This window comes from Mustela putorius, unplaced genomic scaffold, assembly GCF_011764305.1.
Source record: "Mustela putorius furo isolate JIRA1106 unplaced genomic scaffold, ASM1176430v1.1 tig00003845_pilon_pilon_pilon, whole genome shotgun sequence".
In the NCBI taxonomy this organism is placed as follows: Eukaryota; Metazoa; Chordata; class Mammalia; order Carnivora; family Mustelidae; genus Mustela; species Mustela putorius.
Genome location: NW_025421998.1, coordinates 34,466,605 through 34,490,558, shown reverse-complemented (window position 1 = coordinate 34,490,558; position 23,954 = coordinate 34,466,605). Strand labels below are relative to the sequence as shown.

The 23,954-nt window shown below is 43.4% G+C and overlaps 1 protein-coding gene and 1 long non-coding RNA gene across 3 annotated transcripts in view; one reads left to right on the top strand and one right to left on the bottom strand.

The window, feature by feature from the left end:
* Positions 1-11,373: 11,373 nt before the first annotated feature.
* LOC123387004 lies at positions 11,374-19,029 on the top strand. The gene is made up of 3 exons (XR_006601314.1): positions 11,374-11,414; positions 12,573-12,755; positions 18,893-19,029. It is a non-coding gene; the product is annotated as an uncharacterized LOC123387004 (long non-coding RNA).
* CDK14 (cyclin dependent kinase 14) overlaps positions 16,312-23,954 on the bottom strand; it is a 599,713-nt gene continuing 592,070 nt past the window's right edge. For both annotated transcript variants that reach the window (XM_045062689.1, XM_045062691.1), the window contains one exon: positions 16,312-19,719. The gene's annotated coding sequence lies outside the window, so the exon portion shown is untranslated. The remainder of the gene's footprint in view (positions 19,720-23,954) is intronic.

Sequence of the window (23,954 nt, the reverse complement as noted above, 5' to 3'; positions counted from 1 at the left end):
AAAGTCGGTCCCACAGAAGTCACAGTTCCCAAAAGACACCCATAATCCTGCCGACTGGCCTGTGGGTGGCAAGGGCCTTAAGAACATGAAAGAGTGAAGTCAGAGGACATGGAATCCTGCATTGTCAATCAGACTGACGTAGAAGATACCAGGTATAGAGACTACACTCCTCACCCCATTCCCCCCAATCAACAAAAAGATGCTCAGGGAGTCTTGCAGTTGAGATCGTGGCCGACTCGTAATTCTCATAATGAGAATCCAGGAAAAAGGATGGCTTTCTTTCCCTCATAGAGAAACAATATAAACAGACACATTTCTTAAGTGAAAGACAGTGCCATGCCCCTTCACGTCTCATATGCATGGCCTAGGTGAAAGCATTGTGGAGTTTTAGGAACATCTCACAGTCTGGAGATATAAGTATCCACTGAACTAGATCATCATTAACATCCCAGTACAAGGTCATGTCACAGGCCTCTTTTCCATATTCAATTAGCATTAATTGAGCACCATTTACATTCAAAGCCCTCTGCTAGATGCAGTCAGAGATGTGAAAATGAGTATGACATGGCCTCAGAATTCAAAGAACCCACAATCTAACTGACGGAAAACAGTGAAAAATTCCTCAACATTCTTAGAAACTCATCATACGACCTGAATGTCCTTGGCCCCTGTCTGGCTCTCCTTCGCCTCTGTGGCCCCAGCCCAACCCTCTCCTGACACTGGCATCTGCAGCTTTCCGGCTCCTGTCTCATCATTCAGATCACAGTTCAAAAGTCACTTCCTCTGGGAAACTTCCTGATTCCCCAGCTCAGCCCCCTGTTATATCATCTCTTTTTCCTCTGCTGTGCTAATTACACTTGGATGCCACGTGACTGGTACAGTGTGTCCTCCCCATGAGACCCCACATTTCATGGAAGCCAAGGCTGAGGGGCTTTTCCTCCTCACTGAGTCCTCACGCCCATGACAGAGCCTGGTCCAGAGTGGGCTTTTGGCAAATATTTCTTAATAAATGAATAGATGTTCATAATGAAATCAGTTTGAAGGTAAGAAAAACAAGACCCTGAAGCAGAGGGCTGGCAAACAGTGTGGCTGCGGGGAATGCTTGTTTCTCTCCCAAATGTTTGCTAGGTACCAGGTGCCCAAAATATGGAATGCTTGTGAGATGAGTGAATGAATGGTGAACTAGGAGAAAATCAGAGTTCTCGTTTTTCTTTGTTTGCTTATATGATTATACTTTACATGAACAGTAATGTTCAATAGCCTTCTCTCTCTCTCTCTCTTTTTGGTGCAACAACCCTGTAAAAAGATAGTTAAAAACTAAACAATAACCAGTCAAAAACCCAGGATCTGGCTGAGCAACACTTCTTTGCCATTTCCACAAAAAAAAAATTTTGGCCTAGAAACCTCTGTAGTAAAACACTGGACAACTTCAATTTTGTAGGAGAGAACTTCTCCTTCCTGCTTTGGCTGTGAATGCTGACCTGAGAAGCTTCTCTTCCATATGTCCTGGAGCTACTGTTTATTCATTCATTTGTTGTTGACTCATTCATAGATTTAGTCAGCATATATTTCCTGAGTAAAGACCATATATTAGTTACTAAGCTATGACATCTACCATATACCAGGGAAAAAGACCATCAAAGCCTCCTACAGTTAAGTTGGATAACTAGGTCTATAAATAGATGATTCCACCCTAGCAGCTGACTTGGGAAGTGCCTCAATCATACAGTACCTCCCTATTTGTGGCACTGGTTACACTCATTATCCTCCTTCCAATGGCTGTGAGCTCCACAAAGGCAAGCCTGCCTTTAGCTTACCCATCTTTGTACCGCCAACAACTAGCACTATCCCTGGCACAGTAAACATTTATCTATTGACTCACCGTTGCTCACATTTATTATATGACCCAAGCTCTGTGTGCTGCATGTTAACATCCATGACCTCCTTTAATCTTCACGTCACTACTCTGATGTAGTTGCTCTGATTATTTTCATTTTACACATGAGGAAACTGAGGCACAGAGAAGCTAAGGAGCTTGACAAGGATACACAGCAAGTGAAGTGACAAGAGTCAGCAGTCAACCTAGGTCTGCCTGAGAGAGAACCACAATGGACTCCTTCTTTTCTTTTGAGTTGAACCCTAAGAAATTACTGATAGTTGGCCCTTTGGGGCCACAGAAATAGCAAATCTGTACATAGGTAAGTAATATAAGTAGATGAAATGAAGTAAATGAAAGGTTAGAAATAGGGTGTTGGCGAAGCAGAGCAGGGGCAGGCCAGGAATGGCTTCCTGGGGCAGTTTTGCAGCATGCCCAGGGATCAATCAGCATGTCGTAAGGAAGGAGGGGAGAGCAAGGACACATACACATGCCCTAACTCAACACATCTTCATTTTGGGCTGACTGTACGCCAGACCCTGTGCTCATGCAGAGAGCAAGCAGAGCTTGGAGTTGTGCAGAGAGGACAATTATAATAAAATCGGAGCATTCATATATGCTCTAATAAAATGCCCTAGAAGACACAGCAAAAGTCTGAATGTGAGAGAGACCAAGAACATGTCAGTGGTTTAGTTGGAAGCAAAGGATTCCAGGCTGAGGAGCAAGATAAGAGGGAATGGGAGCCACCAGGAAGACCACTGAGGTCTGGAGTGGAGTAGACACAGAATGCAGGAGAAGCCAGGGGACGGTGTGCCACAGAAGAGGGCTTCCAGTGATTTCCTCAGCTACATCATGGAGGAGGGCTTAAAGTGGGATGAATGGGAAGCATGAAGAATACTTGAAGCTGTTTTAGGTGGAAATTGAGAGCCTGCATCTCACAGAGCCAGTGGAAATACTGATGTTCAAGGCCAATGATGTTTAGTGTTAACCCTGAGAATTACCAATCACTCTAGGTATCCTGGGAGGCACAGGCATTTCGATTTAATTGGCTGAAAGCTCTAGAAAGCCTCATCTATCTTTCTACACAAAGACTCTGCATGCCAGATGCCTCGTTGTGCTAGGTTCCCTCCTTCAAACCCTTCTTTACATGCGTTTAAATTCAGTCAGGGCTTCCTAGCTGCCAGAAGTTGCTTGTTTTAACATTTATGTTCATGGAGGAAGAGGTTTTAATTAAAGATTATGGAACTCCATCTTCAGATCCAAATCTAGATCTGTTTCTCAGTTCCACATGTCTCCTTGAATAGCATCAAGAACCTGCATTTTGGCTCTTAATGTTTACAGTATGATTCTTGAATTGACTGCCTCATGTCTCCTCTGTTCTATGCCAGACAGGGACCAGTTCTGTTTCTCATTGGCACTCAAACAGATGTAAACATCCAAGGTACCAGGGAAAATATGGAGCCTGTTCAGCACTATGACACAACTCTGTAAAACCCCCTGATGTTTTCAGGACAATGAAAGCTATTAATGATTATAAAAGGTATCTACATTTGGATTTTGATTTTTATTATTTTTTTATTTTTAAAGATTGTAATTATTTATTTGAAAGAGTTGTGGAGGCAGAGGGAGAGGGAGAAAGAATCCCAAGCAGACTCTGCACTGAGCACAGAGCCGGACATGGGGCTCGATCCACGACCCTGAGATCTGGACCTGAGCTGAAACCCAGACTTGGATGCTCCACCAAATGTGCCACCTAGGTGCCCCTAAAGATCTGCATTTTAAAAACAAGCACAGGGGTCCCTGGGTGGCTCAGTTGGTTAAGCAGCTACCTTTGGCTCCGGTCATGACCTCAGGATCCTGGGATGGGGCCCTACATCCGGCTCCCTGCTCAGCAGAGAGCTTGCTTCTTCCTCTCATCTGCCTGCGGCTCTACCCACTGGTGCTCTCTCTCTCTCATAAATAAAATCTTTATTAAAAAAATAATAAAAATAAAAACCAAGCACAAAAGTGTTGTTTTTCTTGTTTTTTCTTAAATAGAACAGGCTAACTTCTAGATACATCTTAAAAAGTATGTTGTAATGTATTTGGTGAAGAATAATCTAACTTAACCAAGGGTTGCCATAAACAGAAAAACATTAAAACGTAAAGACAATTCAGCATAAGGCCCCTATGCTGGTTAAGGGCATGATCATAGACTCAAATATATTTGAGATTCTCTGTTCCAAAGTAGGGCTTGACTGTTGGACATTCCTTGGCTAAAATTAAGGCAATCTATTAGTTTGGCCGTTCTGTCTGGTCACGAGCAAACTGTTTGGCTAGAGGTGACCGGCTATCAATCTCATCTGCTGTTGCTGGAGGCTGAGCAGACAGGAAGTTGTAGGGTTGCTAATTGGTTAACTTTTATCCCAGCATTAGCTTCCTATTGCTGTTGTAATTCCCACGATCTTAGCCAAAAAAACCTTCCCCAAAACAATGAGGCATCTTTACTTCCTGAAGGTAAATCTAAAAAGTGCCCTTGTGGGAAATAGTTACCTCTAATGTCCCATTCACCACAGATGGCAGCAGTGCTGGGAATCCTCTAAGAGAGTGACATTGAAGATTGATGTTGCCATCTGTCTCTGGTTGATTTAAATGTTTATGTCCCCTATAGCTGTAGGGTTTTGGCAGCAATGTTGTTGATACCCAAGAAAGAAAATGTAATTAAAATTAAGAGACTAAGAACTGGAAGTTGATCCAACTTATTTTGTCATTATAGCCTGCTGCCTCTCTTTCTCGTTCTTTCTCTTCTGGCCCACTTGCTGACTTTTTTTCCTCACTCATCTAGTCTATACCATATCAATGATCTTTGAGGTTTACCTTAGCTGAGTTTCTATCAAAACTTCCTAGAGGGGCACCTGTAGGGGTGTGGTCAGGTGGGCATCAGACTCTTGGTTTCGGCTCAGGTTGTGACCCTGGGGTCCTAGGATCCAGCACCAAATTGGGCTCTGCACTGGGTCTGCTTGAGATTCTCTCTCCCTCTCCCTCTGCCTCACTCACCCTACTCTCTGTCTCTTATAAATAAATCAATCTTAAAACAAAACAAAACAAAACAAAACAAAAAACCAAAAAACAACTTCCTAGAGTCCCAACAACACATGTTAACAGTGGGGAAGAGGAAGCCAACAAGGTGGCATGCGGGGAGTTCCCAGGAACAACACATAGAAACTTAGCTTTCCAAACAACAACAAAGACACCATTAAAAAGACTCTGAATAAGAATTCCCCTCACAGTTCCCTCCAAAGGTTTGTGGATTTCAATAATTTCTTTTTCCTTTTTTTTTTTTCTGGTTTCCAGTACAGTAATCTTTGGATTACTCAAAGATCTTTCACATTTTCTGCACAATTTATTTTAATATAAATTATTCACTGAATAAAAAATGTATACAAAATCTCTACTTTTTTTTTTTTTTTCCTCTGGAGTAACTCACTGTCCCTAAGGATGTGAACAATGGGATTTGTGTTTGAGCAAGTTGTTAAAAATAAGTCTTAAGCTTTAGGAATGGCTCACATGTGACTCAGTTATTTTTAAAAATAAATAAATAAAGCCTGGGGAGAGTAGAGGGCAGAAGGAGAATGGTTTAAGATGGAAAAGAACAAGCAATTCATTTTCATGAATTGCAAGACATAGTCTAAATATAGGAAAGAAGATTTCAGTCATCTCTGAGGGTTGAACAGAACTCCTTTGCTCCCCCCCCCCATATATATATATATATATATATATATATATATATATATATATACTTTCATTTGTTAGCCTGCAAAGAAAAATCTCTGCACCCTAGAATTTCTCTCCACTTGGAAAATTGATTGCATACTATCTTAGCTAGAGCTACAACACCTGCATTCCACGCAGCCAAAACCTTGTAGAAAAGAGATTTTGTTGCCTTAAATGAAGTGGGTTCGAAAACTAGACTGTCTGTCCGGAAAGGTGTTCTTTGAGTACCCTGTGAAGCACTTAAAGCTAGGCAATTGCTTATTTAATCCTTTGGCACAACAGGGTTTTAAAAAATTAGTATGAAAAAGCTACTTACTCAGGCTAAGTCAAATCCAAGCATTAGCAAGTCTTAGAGGCTAGAGATGGAGGAAGTGCTGCTTGTTGGCTAGTTGGGGAGGGTTCTTTTTCCTCTGGAACAGTGGCTACTTGGCTTTGGGAGGCAGGAAGCTGAAGTGGGACAAGAATAAAACTCTGTATAACATATGGTTTCCTGGGAGGAAAGTGGAGCTCCAGGTCGTTATCACCTCCAGGTTCAAAAGCCATAGGGTTTTGGGGCCAAGGTTTTCCGAGTGCTTATGGGGGATGGCATTCGGTTGCAGAGAATTTTAAAAATAGATACCTACCATTCAGAATTCCAAGAAAATCACAGTCTTGGGTTTTCTCCTAGTCTACCAAACTCATCCTGTTCAGCAAGTGAACACACACTAGGGCAGTGCCTCTATGGCGTTTAACTCCAGAGATGTATTAGTTTTCAAATAAGTCTGCAAATGAGTTGAAACACCTCCCATTAAGAGGAGGTATCTAACTTCCCCTCTCTTTAAATATTGGGCTGGCCTTAGTGACTAGCTTCTAACTAAGAGTAAGTAGCAGGAGTGATTCTTTGTGGCTTTCAAGGCTAGTTCATCAAAAGGGACACAGCATCTGCCTGGCTCTCTCTCTTGAGGTAAATTCATTTCCTTGGAGCAGGGATACCTCCATGCTAGAAAAACCGCGGAGAGGGACCACGGAGACCCAGCAGGCCCGGCCCCAGCCCTGCAAGTCCTCCCAGCCCGTGGGCCAGATATGTGAGGAAAGCAGCCTTTGAGTTGGCCCCAAAGCTGGGAACACCTGAGATTTTGAGCCAGAACCCCCCGAACAGGCTGATGCAGAATGCTGGATCCACAGAAACCAAGAAAGAGAAAACAGGTGAATGCTATTCTTGGGCCACCGATTTGGAGGGTGACTTGTTTCAAACAACAGATTCGTGGGAATTTTTTGGTACCTACAGGTGAGGCGTTGCCATAACAGAAGTGGAGGGCAGGGATTGGAGGACCTTTGAAGAGGCTGTGGGTGAAGAACTGAAGGAAAGTCAGGAGAGTATTGGCAGCTGGAGGAAAGGCGCCCCTGGTTCTGAAGTGTTGTAGTCTTTATACCAGAGGTAACATGGAAAACAGAAAATGTACCTAATGGACTCATGTCCCAGGAAGCTTTCAGGCACAGTGTTGAAGGTGTCTCCTGACCTTCCTAATTGCCGTAAAATATGAGAAGAGAGAGATGAAGTTAAAAAAAAAAAAAAAAAAGGCAAACTGAACCGAACTGAACCCAAACCAACCAAAAAACCAATGCTAAATTAAAGAGCCAAGACTTTAGGGGTTCAAAAAATCAAACTATTGTTCAGTTTCATCCTCTCCAGATGGCAGATGCAGCTAAAATTAATACATGTAATTTCCGTATAAAGATGAAGGAAGCAGTGTGACTCAAAATTCCTTTGTTAAGACCTCACACAGTTGAACGTAGTGCCTTACAGATTCTTTCAAGCAGCCAAGAGTCCCTCTGAAAAGCTTAAGAGCATGCCTTTTAGATGTCTCCATTAACAGAAATGGGTCTAAAATTCTTAAGGGCACAGTCCCAAAGTAGCCCTAGAGGGAGTTTAAGGTAGAGAAAAGCTTATCTCAATGAGATTTGTGAATGTGTTTTTTGTCTAATGGAGGGAATCTCAATAAGACTGCGGGGAAACAAAATCTTAAACAGAGCTGCACTAATGAAAACATTGCCAGCTCAGGCTAAAAGGGACAGAGGTAGTGTAAAAAAAAAAAAAGGGCTTTTAGGTTCCTAAAATTCTCTGGGAAAGCAGCAGGCTGAGGAAACTCCTCAGCTATAAAGACGGAGTACATTTTTTGGGTGCCTGGGAGGCTCAGTTGTTTAAGCGTCCAAGTTTAGGTTTCACCTCAGGTCATGATCTCAAGCTCATGGGATTGAGCCCTGCGTTGGGCTATGTGCTAGGCGGGAGTCTGCTTCTCGTCCCCTCTCTCAGTCCCTCCCCTTGCTCACTCTCTAAAGTAAATAAATATTTTCTTAAAAAGATGGGGGTAACCTGTACCCCTGAAACCAATAATATATGTTAAGAAAAAAAAATTTAAAAGATGGGGTAGATTTTCTAGAACACGAAGGATAATTCAGAGGGAGGAATCTAGAGTCCAGAGAACGGAATCAAGTGCCATGAAAAAGTTTCCACTCAGCTCTAATCAAGGAGCTTGGTTCACCAGTGACTGGCTGGATTTCAGAATTGCCACAGGCTGATTACCTGATTGTCACGGAAGACTGAAATGTCTCTAGTGGCTATCCTATGCTTAACAAAGTCTGTTGGGTGGGGGAGCAATAACTTTTCACTCTAGGCCACAAATCTTCAGATTGAGATCAGTATTCAGGAGGTTGGTTGTAATTGAGGATCTGCTCCTATGGAGCAGCACCTGAACCTGGTTTGGATGATGGGCAGCTGGACCTTGAAAGTGGGTGGATGCCATCCAGATGAACTGTTTGGGAGTCTTAGGAGAGGGTGAGTGCATTTGCATGTGGGATCAATATAAATAACTTCTGGTGGCACCTGCGTGGCTCAGTGGGTTAAGGCCTCTGCCTTCGGCTCAGGTCATGGTCTCAGGGTCCTGGGATCAATCCCCGAATCGGGCTCTCTGCCCAGCCAGGAGCCTGCTTCCCTCCTCTCTCTGCCTGCCTCTCTGCCTACTTGTGATCTCTGTCTGTCAAATAAATAAATTAAAAAATATATATATATATGAATAAAACTTCTGGCTGGAGGGGAGACAGTTTTTAAAACATGCCCACCATTTTTTGACCTTTTTTTCTATTGAAAGGTGAAGTCTAATTCTTCTCCCTGCAAATATAGGCTGGCCTTAGTGACTCACTTCAACAAATAGAATACTAGGTCATAAAAAGCCACACAGCTTCCATCCAGTTCTCTTGGTGCATGTGGTTTGAAGCCCCAAGCCACCATATAAAATCTCCAGCAAACCCAAGCATCATGCTTAGCAGGACTTGTAGAGAAACCACGTGAAGTTAGTGGAGCTCTGTTCTAGCTCTTTCACCTCCCAGCTGTGGCACCAGGTATGTGAGTGATGAAGCTTTAAAGATGACCTCAGCTAAGTCACCACCTGACGCAGCCTCATGAGAAATCACAAGCCAGAACCACTCAGCCAAACTGCTCCTGAACTCCTGCCCATAGAAGCTAGTGAGAGATGATAAATGACTGTTCTTTGGGGACACTAAATTTGGGGGCGATCTCTTATACAAGGAGGGCACCAGTCACATTTCATTCTCTGTAAATGGGAATCCTTGGAGTTCTTCAGCAAGGTGGTATCATAAGAGTCTGTGCAGATCCAGCTGTAAGTGTGGCCAGCATCTCTTTGTCCAGATTAGGACAAAGCCAGGCTTTGTCCAGGCTTTGTCCAGATTACTTTGCTCTCAGTTTTTCTCTCCTTTCCCTTGGTTGTCTACTTCCATTGGACTGCATGTCTTAACTTCATCTTACACTAAGCTTCAAGGCTAGTCCCTCGATGCCTGGTACCCTAGTTTCATTAATCTCTTTTGGGCATTCTAGTCTACTTCACCCTGGGAGTTCCCCTTAATACCACCATAAGTTCAATTCCAGCACACCTGTACCTGATAAGACAGCACATGGAAGCCCCTTATCATCCCATCCCAGATTCTCTCTGCATTGCAGGGAAGGTGGGAGACACATACATCCAAATTCCATTTCCATCTGAGCAAACAGCTGCCAGTCTACTCTTCAGTATGGGACAAGGCTTTCCTCTAGGTTTTCCAAATGAACCTTCCACCCAACTGAGTGACTAAGGATAGGGCCTCAGTCTGCAGCCAATGACCTCTGGGCAAAAACAGCAACATTTTAGTCAGGATGCACCTTTTCCTCTGGGGCTTTGTTTGCTGGCCCACAAAATGTGATGAACAAAAATAGCATGATTCCGATAATAAACTTATGAATAAAATTGGTTATGAAATGACATGGATGAACAGCAATGGGGATTCTTTTCCTTTTTTTTTTTTTAAGATTTTATTTATTTATTTGACAGATAGAGATCACAAGTAGGCTGAGAAGCAGGCAGTGAGACAGAGAAGGAAGCAGGCTCCCTGCTGAGCAGACAGCCCCATGAGGGGCTTGATCCCAGGACCTTGGGATCATGACCAGAGCCGAAGGCAGAGGCTTTAACCCACTGAGCCACCCTGGTGCCCCAGCAATGGGGATTCTTAAGTGACATTTCTGGAGTAGTACGTTTGGTTTTCAATCTTGGTAACAAATGAAAGCATGTGATCTCACCTGGATGTTAATGACCAACAGCAGAAAGAAAATATTACTTTCTTCAGCCTACCATGAATTCTCTGGTATACTTGGCAGTCATTGGCACAGAAACTGAAGGGTAATTTAGTGCCCTGCCCCAGGGTATGGCTCTCCTCTGGAGTCAGTAAGACGAGCATATCAGAACCCAGGTTGGAACTCTGGTATTCATATGAGCAGTACATAGATTCAGTAATGCTCCCTCTACTACACAGAATATGGGAAAGAACTGGGAATTCCATTTCTTGCCTTGCTTTGTGAAGATGTAGGAAATAACTTGTCAATAGGCACCCCTCAAACTGAGTGTCTCTTGAATGATTTGCAATTTGAACAGAATCTTTAGGGGGAGAGGGTGGAAGGGAAATTCGAGACAGATGAACAGACTGGGTAGAAGGTTATGCACTTCAGCTTCCCTCCAGAGCGGTTCACTGTCATGGCTGACCAACAGAAACCCTTGAGGAGACTTTAAAAAGTGCACACGCCTAGACTGGCACCTCAGAGACTGGGGTTCAGTAGGAATGTTTAGAAAGCTCCCCGGGGGGCCTGGGTGGCTCAGTGGGTTAAGCCTCTGCCTTCGGCTCAAGTCATGATCTCAGGGTCCTAGGATCAAGGCCCGAATAGGACTCTCTGCTCGGCAGGAGCCTGCTTCCCCCTCTCTCTGCCTCTCTGCCTACTTGTGGTCTCTGTTGGTCAAATAAATAAATAAAATCTTAAAAAGAAAGAAAGAAAGAAAGAAAGAAAGAAAGAAAGTAAGCTCCCCAGGGGATTTGGGCAGCTGGCCAGGTATGGGAACCCCTGCCTCTGTGAGCTCCTGAGGACAACCAGAAATCTGCCTTCTTTGGTTTCCTTTTTTTCCCACAGAATTGGGCAGGGCTTTGTTTAGAGTTACACAGAGTACATGTGCAATATGTTCATGTTGTTTGTAGGCTTCTAAACGCTTTCTTTTTTTTTTTTTAAAGATTTTATTCACTTATTTGGCAGACAGAGATCACAAGTAGGCAGAGAAGCAGGCAGAGAGAGAGGAGGAAGCAGGCTCCCTACTGAGCAGAAAGCCTGATGCGGGGCTGGATCCCAGGACCCTGGGATCATGACCTGAGCCGAAGGCAGAGGCTTTAACCCACTGAGCCACCCAGGTGCCCCTCTAAATGCTTTCTTAAGAAGGTAAACTATATTCCATTTCACTCATGTTTAATCTGTATTATCCTTTAATAACTGATTTATTTAAAAAATTGTTAAATACTGGGCCCTGGTTACTCTCATTAGTCTTGATGATAAAGAGATTGAAAAAAGACTTGTTACTATTTTCAAAGTGATGTAGGAACTTGGAAGAAGGAGGAATTGTTTTGAGGGGATGCTTTGGAAGAGACTTTTTGAAGAGGGACTTAAAAGTATTAATAGGAATTTGGCTGCTAGAAAAACAGGGAAAGTCATTCTCAGAAGGAACAGTATTTCCAAAAGAACAGGGCCTTGAGAAGGTCTGGAATATCCAGGGATCAGTGGCAAGTTCAGTATGGGGCAGGTAGAAGATGTGAGTCTGGAGAGGTGGAAGACGAGCCTGGAAGGAAAGGGGCCAAAAGGCAGTGGGCTGTTGGGAAACCAGCTCTTAAAAAAGAAAAAAAGCAAAAAGGACCTGATTTGTACAGTTGACTCATTTTTGTGGTGTACATACTCCCATCTGATTTTAAGTTATCAGTGATTTAAGAACTGACTCACAAAATTCCTACATATTTACTGTCAGTTTTTGTGAACCGGTACCAGCTGGTTCCAGTACACGACTGAGAAGAGGTCAGAGCCTTTAATTCTAAGGAATAGACTAAAACAATTTTTTTTTGCCTCTTGTCACAGTGTTTCTGCCTCATAGTATAGGGCCCACTTCTATGGCTTTGGAGTAGGGTGGGTCAATGAAATGCACAAGGGACCTGAAAACTCACCGGAACTAATTTTCAGGCTCTTATCACCCATCAGCACTGTCCTTAAGCCCAGGAAAGAGGGGCTCCTTTTCTGGTTCACATTTTAAAGGGTTTGGCTCTCTGGGCATAGTACCCACCCCTCTACAACAGAATGAGGAATTCATGGTGCCATGCCCAACAGGAACCTACCTCCCCTACTTCTACTCCATATACTCCACATGTCTGGGACTCAGGAGTTCTCTTGGTGTATGGAATCTTCCTAAAGCACCTTCCCTGAAGATAGGCACCTGGTCCCCAAGGGTTGGCCAAGGAGGGACTATTCCAAGGGTAGGGCAGAATATGGATGTGGGGGCTGGATGTTGATACCCATGCACGTGTAACCCTCACTCTGGACCCACACCCTTAACAGCTAGGAATGGGAAGTGAAAAGCCGCAGAGAGGCCTTGAACCCGGCTACCTACATTCTGACATGGAGAAGAACTTCTTTAACCCACTGAGTTAAAAGTTCTTTGGAGAAGAACTTCGAGAGAAGTCTAGCAGTTCTAAGTTCAACCCAGGACTTCTAGGTTATCATGAAGACGTATTTGTCCAGGTAAGAGAATAGAATATATATTTGACATTTTGTTAGTTGGATTTATATTTTTAAATATTTAGATATAAGCTATGTGGGCCTCCATTTTGACTCTACCCCGGGCCCAGCAAATGTCAGGGATGGTCTTGGAGGACCAGAGGGGGACCCCCTGGTAATGGGGGAGCCCACTACCAGGGCTGTATTCTAAGCCAAGGCAAGCAAGCTACAGGCCCCAGACAAATTCTTGCCCGCTGTATGTTTTTATATACGCTGCGAGCTAAAAATGGGTTTTCCATTTACAAATAGTGTTTAAAAGTCAAAAGAAAAATATTTCACGATATGTGAAAATTATATGCAATTCAAACTTCAGTGCCCATGAATTGTGTGACTGGCACACAGCCAAAGCCATTCATGTGTGTATCGTGCACGGCTGATTTCATGCCACAACAGCAGAGTGAGGAGTTGTGACAGAGACTGTATGGCCTGGGAAGCTGAATATATTTGCTCTCTGGCTCTTACATAAACAGTTTGCCTGCCCTATCTCTAGAGCAGCCGCAGGCAGCAGGAAGGGAAGAGTCTAGTAGTTCTCCTGTGGGTCTGCTCCACAGAGCCACCTGTTGAACTCTCCAAACACACCAATGCCAGGGCCCCACTCTGAATATTTTAGGATGAACTGGTCTGGGGTTGGGTGTTTTTAAGACATCCCCATGATTCTAATGAGAGCCAGGGCTGTGAGCCACTGGGCTAAGTGAATGTAACGTTAGAATCGGAATTCCCCAAATGCCAGGCAAAGTAAAGTTATGGGACCTGTGCCTGCTTTCCCCAAGGATCGGAGTGGATTACAGCCTTTCCCTGAGGACACAAGGTCCCCACTTACCTGACTAGGCCGAAGGAGGAGCAAGGGAAAGGGATCATTTTTTCCCACTGTGGTATGATGTACAAAGCCAGTTTCATTTCGACTTCTCCACATCCTTGAACGGCTGGTTCAAACACGTGTCCCTGCGCGAGCCCAGCACAGTGTGCATCTATCTGTCAGGCAGGCCCACCTTGGACGACGGTGGCACACACCTTCGCTGGAACCCCTGCCGGGTCACTTCCCAGGACACATTCCAATAGGCAACCCTTACCCCATGTTTGCAGTGTGCGCTCCATAATTACTGGTGGCCTCTCAGGGAAGGAGAAAAAAGACAACTCTATCAGAATCCCATTCTCCAGCAGCACAGCCAGCACCATTGGCAGAGGCTGGCTCCGGGGCTGCAAGGCCGCTCCGAGCTATTATTGTGCCCGGCTCTCTCTCAGCAGGACTCGTCGCAGACAATACAGTACACCGAGAGCATGGGGGATGAACAGTAAATACGAGGCCTTGGATTTTTTTTTAATCTTGTCAGTTTTCCCCTGATTTGTGTCCTTTATCCTAGCCCCCTCTGCTGTCTAAGCTTCTCAAAGCTAATGCCCATAACGCCACCACCCACTGGTAGCAGCAGGCTGCTGGGCCACTGTGGGGTTCTCATTGCGGAGACTGACAATGCCCGCCATTATCCGGCGACTGTACGTGTTAACCTAGTGGCACAGGGTTGCTCCGACACCTTCCCCTCTGCTTTCTCTTTACTCTGGGGGCCAACAGCAACTCTAGGAGTGCCGCCCTCCTGACTCTCGCTGCTTGTCTCAGGCAGCACACATCACGTCCTCCGACCGGCGGCGCTGGAACAGCTTGGCTGAAAAAGAGGACGCTGGGCAATTACGGAGCCGAGAGGGGGCTGTCATCCCGGCGGCCGCGTTTAAAAAGTTAAAAATACTCCCCAAAGCTAATTCTTGGGCCTCTTGTAGATACCAGCCCTCTTGCTCCTTCTTTCCTTCATTAAGAGCTCCGAGGACTCCACGGCACAGCGAGGTTCTAGAACAGGAGCGCACCGCCGAGGCTTGCGGAAGTGGCCTCAACCGAGGGCGCATGCGCCCCCGCAGCTGAGGGAAGTAGGACGGTGGCTTGCGTTTCGCTGCCTTGAAACGACTCCCAGACGCCAGTTATTCGTTTGACACTTCTCTAATTGTCATCAGTTTCCAGGGTGATTTCTGGCTCCCATCGAACTGAGAAATTTGCGTATTATTTCATTATCTCTGCCCTGGCTACCCCGAAGTCTGCCTTTACACAATCTCCTGTCTCAGAATCCGCAGGTGCGGGCAGGACCGTGTGGAAATGCACGTGTCCTTGGCAGAGGCGACTTCTGCTGCCGTAGGGGAAAACAGCAGGGGCAGCCGGGGGAGTTGAAGACATGGTGGCTCTCATGAGCTTTTCTGGAATGGGCTCTGCATCGGCGGAGGACACTTACATTTGGTTTTGTGAGAAGGGTAAAATTGAGAGAGCTTACAGACTCTGAAGTTTGTAATGATGTAGAGCTTGTGAAGGGCTCACGAACTCAGCTGTGGGAGAGGAGCAAGGGAAGGATAACCTGAGGCGGCTGCTGCTGGCGAGTGAGGGTCTCCCCGGGGGAAAGCCAGGGGTCCTGAGTCATCCTAACGTAAGACTTGAACTTTTTTTTTTGCCTCCAAGGGTAAACATTATTTTTAAAAGATTTGCCTATTTATTTGAGAGAGAGCGTGAGAGAGCTCATGAACAGAAAGAGAGGGGGCAGGAGAGGGAGAGAATCTCAAGCAGACTGCCAGCTGAGGGCAGAGCCCAACACCAGGCTCCATCTCACAACCCTGAGATCATGACCTGACCCCAGATCAAGCAACTGAGCCACCCAGGTGCCCCTTCAAGGGCAAGCATTTTAAAATTACCAAATAGTATATCTATAAATTGATAACTGTATCTGGCACGGACACTCTTAGCAATTTATAGACATCATAGTTGGGGGGGGGGCGGTGGGCAGCGGTTTGTTTGCGGTTGTGAGGCTGACAGATCCGACCAGGAGGAGGAGGAGATGACAGAATGTGACTGGTTTCCAGTGGTGGCGCTGTCAATTCGAGTGCAGGCGCCCACTAGGTGGTGTTTGCGGAAGCCTGCTCAGCTCAGGGAAGGATGCTTCTGGCAGAACGTGGGCATGCTGAAGCTTTGATTTGTATTCAGTGGAGGGTAACCCACTCACCTCCTCTTAGAATATGTACACGATAATTAAGAAACAGACAATAAAAGATAAATAGGATTGTCATTAAACAAAACCAGATTGGTTCAGATGCATGGAACGTGTGGTGGACGTCATTAAGGAGCTGGTGGAATTGAGAAGATCCTGCAGCTCACAGACTTGTTCTACGGAAGACTGACAAAGCATATCGAAAAAGGAAGGGCTTGGGGCGCCTGGCTGGCTCAGTAGAGCATGCAACTCTTGATTTTGGGGTGGCAGGTTCCAGCCCTGTATTGGTATAGGGATTATTTAAAAGATAAAATCTTTAAAAAAATTTAAAAAGGGAGGGTTTTACAGACTACTGGAACATTCCAGCTAGCTCACTCCTTCTCACATCCATGGATTGTTTTGCTTTCTTACTTCACTCGAAAACTGACTGTGTCTAAGAGTTTTTAAGACAATGTTTCTGTGACAATGTATGGTGTTATTTGGCACCAAGAAGATGCAAGAAAATGTACAGAGATTCTGCTATACTTTATTCCATATCATGTTACAAGAAAACAACAGTGACAGCTGACAAACCATTACATCTTTCATAATACAGACAAATTACACTTGGGAACAAATATGCAACATGTATTATCCCATTCTCCTTACTATGTTTCATTTTGGAATATAATAGTTTTCTGAATGATGCTAATACATTTCTTAGGTACTGACCCTCTGCTATGAAGTACATATCTCAGTGTATCATACAAAAAAAGAAAAAGAAAAAGAAAAGAAAAAAAAAAAGAACCACTCCCAACTAGAGAATATAGATTTTGTATGTGCCTCTAAAATATGCTGCTGTAGGAAGGGGAATGAAAATAGGAGATTGCTTATTTCACTTGAGACTTTTTTGTTGTTGTTGTTTTTGGTATATGAGAAAATTGCAAGGCAGTAACATACATGGTTTCCTCTGCCTACAAGCCAGTAAGAGAGAGAGAAGTTATGTGCAATTATGCAGCATATTCCTATGTATAGGGGGCAGGGAATAATCTACCCCAGTATGTACAGCCTAAATATCCTCTTATATAACAAAGATTATAAAACCAGTAAGTACTATTCACAGATGAGTATCTTATATAGACACATACATAACCTAGGATATTAATTACACTGGCTGTCATGTACACACTGAGGAAAAGATACCAAGGGGTCTTGCTTTCTCTGCAAACCTGGAGGCTCCCCTGGAAACTTTTCTTGCTACTCTTGGGAGGTAGAAATAGCTTCTCACCCTTTTATCAGTGGATGGACAGCCACCCCTGCCTTATGCCCTGTTTTGTTTTTCCTCTGAGCACTGCAAAAACATTTTTTTATGTCTTACGTATCCTGCATCTTTAAGTCAACCAAACTGTTCCTTTAAGAAAATGGAAACAAAGTCCCAACTATTTTTTCAGAATACTGTGTGTGCACTGATATACCTTCACTATGCTAATGAGTTCCTAATATTCCAGCTGTATGAAATCAGGCTAGTCCTTCATATAAAAATAATCTCACAAAACATTCCAGTGCTTTCTCAATAGAATAATAAATCTGCTAATGAACACATTCTGTAATGATTTTCATGGCTGCCCTCCGTGGGAGGGGGTGGGGAGAGAAGAGGTGGGGGGATGGATTGCCAATAGGAGAGAAAAGGGGAGAGAAACGAACCAGACTTTGGATTTCTTGTACTGAGGACAAGGATGGGGAGATACAGACCTCCAAAATGAGACCTTCTGAGACATGTCTGTGTAAAAAACAGATTTTCCTCCACACTGACCAGCTTATGTTTCCTTTCCGAGAGAAGCTGCCTGTGACGGGCACATATCTCTGAATGGTGCCACCATTCCTAAGAGAAGTCTCTTAATATTAAATATTTTCAAATGTTCAACTTAGAAAGCTTATTAAGTAGCAAGATTTAATCATCATCTGCTCTTGGTTTAAACTTGGTTAATTACAAAAGCTATGCCTCTCCCCCAAATAAATAATTCAAAATCAATCACAGGCAAGGATGTTCTTATCGCATGTAAAATTTTCTCTCCGTATTTACATTAAGGAATTGTAATTTAAGCATACCGTAAAATACTGCTAAAGACTTCCAGTGGGTTGGAATGTCTGAGAGAAGAATGGGAAAGACTTCTAGGTAGCAAACAGTAAACATTCCAGCCTTGGGTAACTTTTGCTCTCTTTAAAATCAATTAGTAAATAATTCTTTGCTTTGCACCTAGAAGCTTTCAATGAATGCTACTTCTGAATAGGATGGATTGTGACCCTGACATATTTATTCATGCCCCACTCCAGGGAAAGTACCCTTTAAATGCTTAGAAGTTCTGGGTTCAATTCCCTAGGAATACTGGCTTCAACTATAGAGAAGCTTTTTCCTCACGTGACTCTCAGAGAATGCCTTTGTCAAACTGGCTCAAAATTCCTAGTCTTGATCCTAAAAAGTGCAATGCATTTCAAGTTCTCAGTCTCTCTTTTCTGACCAACAGGAAAATGTAAAACAATGTACATGAAAAGTATTTCCATAGGAACTGGTGTTCTGAGGGTCCAGGTTTCATGCTTTAGATGAAGTTCCCTAACTACCCCGGTGGCCTCAGTATTATTTGGGGTTGTGTGGTGAGGGCGGCCCCACTGGGAGAGGGCCTGCATCTGGCAGCTCGCCCTCCCCATCAAAGCGCGTGCCCAGTCCACCTTTCCATCATTGTCACAGACGCGCCTTCCTCCTTCAAGGACCCTCATCTTCTTAATAAGGGAAGCTGGGCCTTTCTTTTTTCCTTACGATCTTGAAAGCAAGACTCCTGCACTGTTTCTACAACCTGTGTTCAAACAGTTTTTCCAGGAGGCCGGTTAAAGTTAAGGTCTTCCAATCAGCTTGGAATGTTTTAAAAAGTGTAATTCAAAGGTGCTTTGGTGTAAATGAGCAGATTTTCAACTCTGGATAACTCTGTAATTTGCTTTTTTTGAATGTTACCTAGCCAAGATGGCTTTTGGGGCTCTAATGTCCAGCAGATAGAATTCTTTTGCACCCAAGTTGTAAGCATTCTGTTCCTCATTCTTTTCTCCTCCACTTAGAAAACACTCCTGAAGCATAACAGAGTGGATGGAAAATATAAGATGTTGACAAGACCCAGAAAACAGGTAAAAAGTCACCTCAATTTTCAGAGGTTGAAAAGTAAGCAATTTATCCCTGTCTTTGTTCTTAATGCTTGATATTTGTTTCTTTACTTCCAACGTACTTGAAAAACAGTCATGCTACGTGGCTTGAAAATGCTAAGCAGATTCCAATATCCTATATACATGTGCAGTTATTTCCAAGAAAAAAAAAACACATTTGCAAATGTCCTCAAAAGGTAAGCGACAGGTGGGGCCCCACAGCCAGGGACCAGGTTGTCAAGTCAGCCTGAGAACAGGGGTTTGCTTTAGCTAAAGATTTCCTTCCTAGTGGTTGCAAAATATGCACTGCTCTCAAAGAAAACACACATTGTTTTATGCCACCATGTGGCTTTCAAGTACAGACGTTACTGAAGAAGTGTGAACACCAAATGTGTTGTCTTAATGTATTTAAGACATGGCTGGTGAAAGCATAAAAACCTTTACAGAGACACTGCGCTGCAGAGGGAAATCAAACAAAATCAAACACAAAAGACTGAAAAGAATACATGCCATGTATCAGTAAGCAAAGCTTAATCTTCACATAGTTCTTGGAAATCACAAGGTATCCAAATGCGTGCAAGGTTTTAAATAAATTGCAGAGAAAACAGGGTCTTGCCAGCTTCAATTTTCTTGTAAGTGAAATCCACCACAGGGAGGGGAAGGAAACTGATCCGTGATTCCCTTCGTATTATTGGCCACTTCATTAATGTGTTTTTTTTTCTTCCCAGAATGATGACAACTTAATCCTGGAAGGAGAAAAAGAGAAAATTGCTATATATTAAAAAAAAGAAAGAAAGAAAGAAAGAAAAGAAAAAAAGAAAGAAAGAAAAAACTTACATCATTCATTTTTTTCTAAATTACACGAGACATCAAAATTGGTTAGGCTAAAAGTGAGTCTTATCCGTTTTCTCTGCTGCCACCCTGAGCACACAGAGTGGTCTCCTTCACCAAAAACAGTTCTCTTAACACGATAAACAAATGTTCTGACTCCATTTTTTTCCCCCTTAAAATAATTTAACTCCATGAACTTAAATGGTCTAACCTCTTCTTGGATTATTTAGAGAAAAAGAAATTCAGCAAATTTCCTTCCCCAAATCATTAGTAGTGATACAGGTCTTAATTAAGTGCCTGTAGCATCATACAGATCATTAAAAAAGGACAGATCCTTGTGTTCATTTTTATGGCCATGAAATAGAAAAATGGATCACCTACATGCTTTTAGAAAAAGCCCAGCTGTATATAATTCCTTCATTGCCTGTTATCAGACCTAGTTTCAACAGAAGGAAAATTGGCCAGCAGGACCTGAATTGCCAGCCTCTTCCCACCATCCTGCATACGACTGTGCATTTCCAGGGGTGCCTGCTTAAACTTGGTAACTACTTCCATATGAGTGGTTCAAGAAGAAAGAAGGAGTGTTTACTCTCTTCCTCTCCACATTTCTTTTTGGTCCTTAAAAATTTTCATTGAGTCCTTCAGATGGGAAAGGCATGTCTTGCCAGGAAGGATGAAAAGAAAGACTCCCAGGCTCAAGTCACACAGGCCAGAGACTCCAGCTCCACCAAATTCCAGAAACAAGCCCTCATTTCCATTTAAAGTTCAAGGTCACTGAGGCCTGGTTAGGCCTGCTTGTCACCAGTCTATGGTGCAACACTGTCATCTTCCCGAGCAGGAAAAGAACTTTGGCCTTTTATTAGACACAGCTGGTCATGAGGGCTCCGTGGTAATAACTTTACTGCCCACGTGAGGCTACCTTGACCAAGAAAGCAAAAAGTTCCAGCCCTTACTATTAAGAATAGCATCCTCCCAGGGGCACCTGGGTGGCTCAGTGGGTTAGGGCCTCTGCCTTCAGCTCAGGTCATTATCCCAGGGTCCTGGGATCGAGCCCTGCATCAGGCTCTCTACTCCACAGGGAGTCTGCTTCCTCCTGCCTCTCTGCCTAGTTGTGATTTCTCTCTGTCAAATAAATAAAATATTTTAAAAAAGAATAGCATCCTCCCTACTCCCAACTCATATCCTCTGCTTAACAGGATAGTTTTTTGGAAGGTTAACCTTCCATCTTTTCCTTTTATTGAGGTGAAATTCACAGAACCTAAAATTAACCATTGTAAAGGATATAATTTAGTGGCATTTAGGATTTTCATAATGTTATCCAAACATCCCCTGTCTAGTTCCAGAACATTTTTGTTACCCACAAAGGAGACCCTCTATCCTTGAAGCAGTTACTCCCATTCTCCTCTTGCCACAGCTCCCAGGCAACCTCGAATCTGCTTTCTGTCTCTATGTATTTACCTATCCTGGATATTTCATACAAACAGAATCATACAATATGTGACATGTTGTGTCTGACTTCTTTCACTTAGCATAATGTTCCTCTATGTTGTAGCATGTATCAGTACTTCATCCCCTCTTAGGGCCAGTAATATTTTACTGTATGGCAGACCACGTTTTTTTATCCATTCATGAGTTGATGTATATCTGGACCATTTTCACCTTTCTGCTATTATGAATAGTGCTGCCATGAACATTTATGTGCAAGTATTTAAATACCTGTTTTCAATTCTTTTGGGTAAATACCTAGGAGTGCAATTGCTGGGTCATGTGGCAATTTTATGCTTAACTTTTGGAGAACTGGCAAACGATTTTCCACAGCGGCTACACCATTTTATATTACTACCAGTGATATATACAGGTTATGGTTTCTTTGCAACACCCTTGACAACATTTGTTATTTTCTGGTTTTGATTTGTATTTACCTAATGATTAGTTTGAGCACCTTTTCGTGTCCTTGTTGACCATCTGCGTATCTTCTTTGGAGAAATATGTATTCCAAGTCCTTTGTCCACTCTTAAATTTCGGTTGTTGGTCTTTCAGTTGCTGAGTTGTAGGACTTTCTATATATTTTATTTTTACTTTTATTTATTTATTTATTTATTTTAAGATTTTGTTTATTTATTTGATAGAGATCACAAGTAGGCAGAGAGGCAGGCACAGAGAGAGGGGGGAGCAGGCTCCCCACTGAGAAGGGAGCCCGATGCGGGGCTCGATCCCACAACCCTGGGATCATGACCTGAGCTGAAGGCAGAGGCTTTAACCCACTGAACCACCAGGTGCCCAATTTTTATATATTTTAGATATCAATCCCTTGATTTGCAAACATTTACTCCCATTTTGTGGACTGTCTTTTCACTTGTTGATAATATTCTTTGATGCACAAAACTTTTTAATTAGGATGAAGTCCAATTTATCCATTTTCTTCTTTTGTTGCTTATAGTTTTGGTGTCATATCTAAAATTCCATGATCAAATTTAAGGTTATGAAGATTTACATTTTCTTCTAAGAGTTTTATAGTTTTAGTCCTTACTTTTACATCTCCAATCCATTTTGAGTTGCTTTTTTTTTTTTTAAAGATTTTATTTATTTACTTGAGAGAGAGACCATGAGAGAGAGCATGAACGAGGAGAAGGTCAGAGAGAGAAGCAGACTCCCCATGGAGCTGGGAGTCCAATGCGGGACTCGATCCCAGGACTCCAGGATCATGACCTGAGCCGAAGGCAGTCGTCCAACCAACTGAGCCACCCAGGCGTCCCTTGAGTTGCTTTTTTAATGTGGTATGAGATAGAGGTAATATTCCATTCTTAAGAATTCTCTGTCCTCAGTGACTGAGATAAATGTAAACAAAAGCCCCTACCTTAAGTTTCTGGGAGAGATCTGGTGGGGAGGGAGAAGCCTGGGTGGGTGCATATCACACACAGGCCCTTTGTTATCACTAAGTCCAAACACCTCAGATATTATCTCATGTACTTGCTGCTTGTGGCTCACTTGGCCAGTCCTTACTCCTGCCAGGCTGCCCAGATATGCCTTTTCCAAATCTCTTCCTAAACAAGTGACCACCCTAGCAAAAATAACAAAAGGAGACCAACCGCCTTAACCCCCATTCTTCCAGGGAAATGAAGTAAATCCATCTTGTGCTCTCCTTGTGGCTCCCATGGAATCATGCATTCTGACTTCTGTACTGACATCTTTATTGAGGCCTGTGACATCAAAGACAGAGAACACCTGTCCCCACAACATTTCAAACACACCTGTCTATAGGCATCTTCAGCTAGTCCCCAAGCCTGCTACCAAACTTGACATTTTGATTACGCAGATGAAAAAAAAGGCTCATTCTCTTCCACGTTGCTTGAACAGAGGTTGCCGCTCTTCCGGGAAGCTTGCCCACCCTGGACTAATGGGAGAGCTGTGGGTTTTTCCTGACACCATCTTACCGAGGCATAGCGTTCCTATCACCACACAGAAAGGACATATAGTTGACCCTTGAACAATGTAAGGACTGGGGCACTGGCCCCTTACACAGTTGAAAATCACATAGAACTTCTGACTCTCCAAAAACTTTACTACTACCTGCCTACCATTGACTGGAAGATTTAGTGGTAACATGAATAGCTGGTTAACACATATATATTTTTTTAAGATTTTATTTATTTATTTGACAGAGAGAGATCACAAGTAGGCAAAGAGGCAGGCAGAGAGAGGAGGAAGCAGGCTCTGATGTGAGGAAGTGAGCCCGATGCGGGGCTCGATCCCAGGACCCTGGGATCATGACCTGAGCCCAAGGCAGAGGCTTTAACCCACTGAGCCACCCAGGAGCCCCACATATTTTAGATACATATCATGTACTATATTCCTATATTCCTACAATACAGTCAGCTAGAGCAAAGGAAGTGTTCTTAAGAAAATCGTAAGAGAAAATACATTTACAGTACTGTTTTTTATGTATAAAAAAAAATCAGCATGCAAGCATAGACGTGGCTCCATCGAACTGGTGTTGTTCAAGGGCCAACTGCTCTCCTCCATTCTACCACTCTAATCCCCAGAATGCACACCTGCCCAGGCTGACCTCCTGAACAAGTGACTTCAAATGTCCCTCCCATATGGGGACATTTCCTGTGAGGGAGAAAATAGGGAGTCAGGTGACATCTTT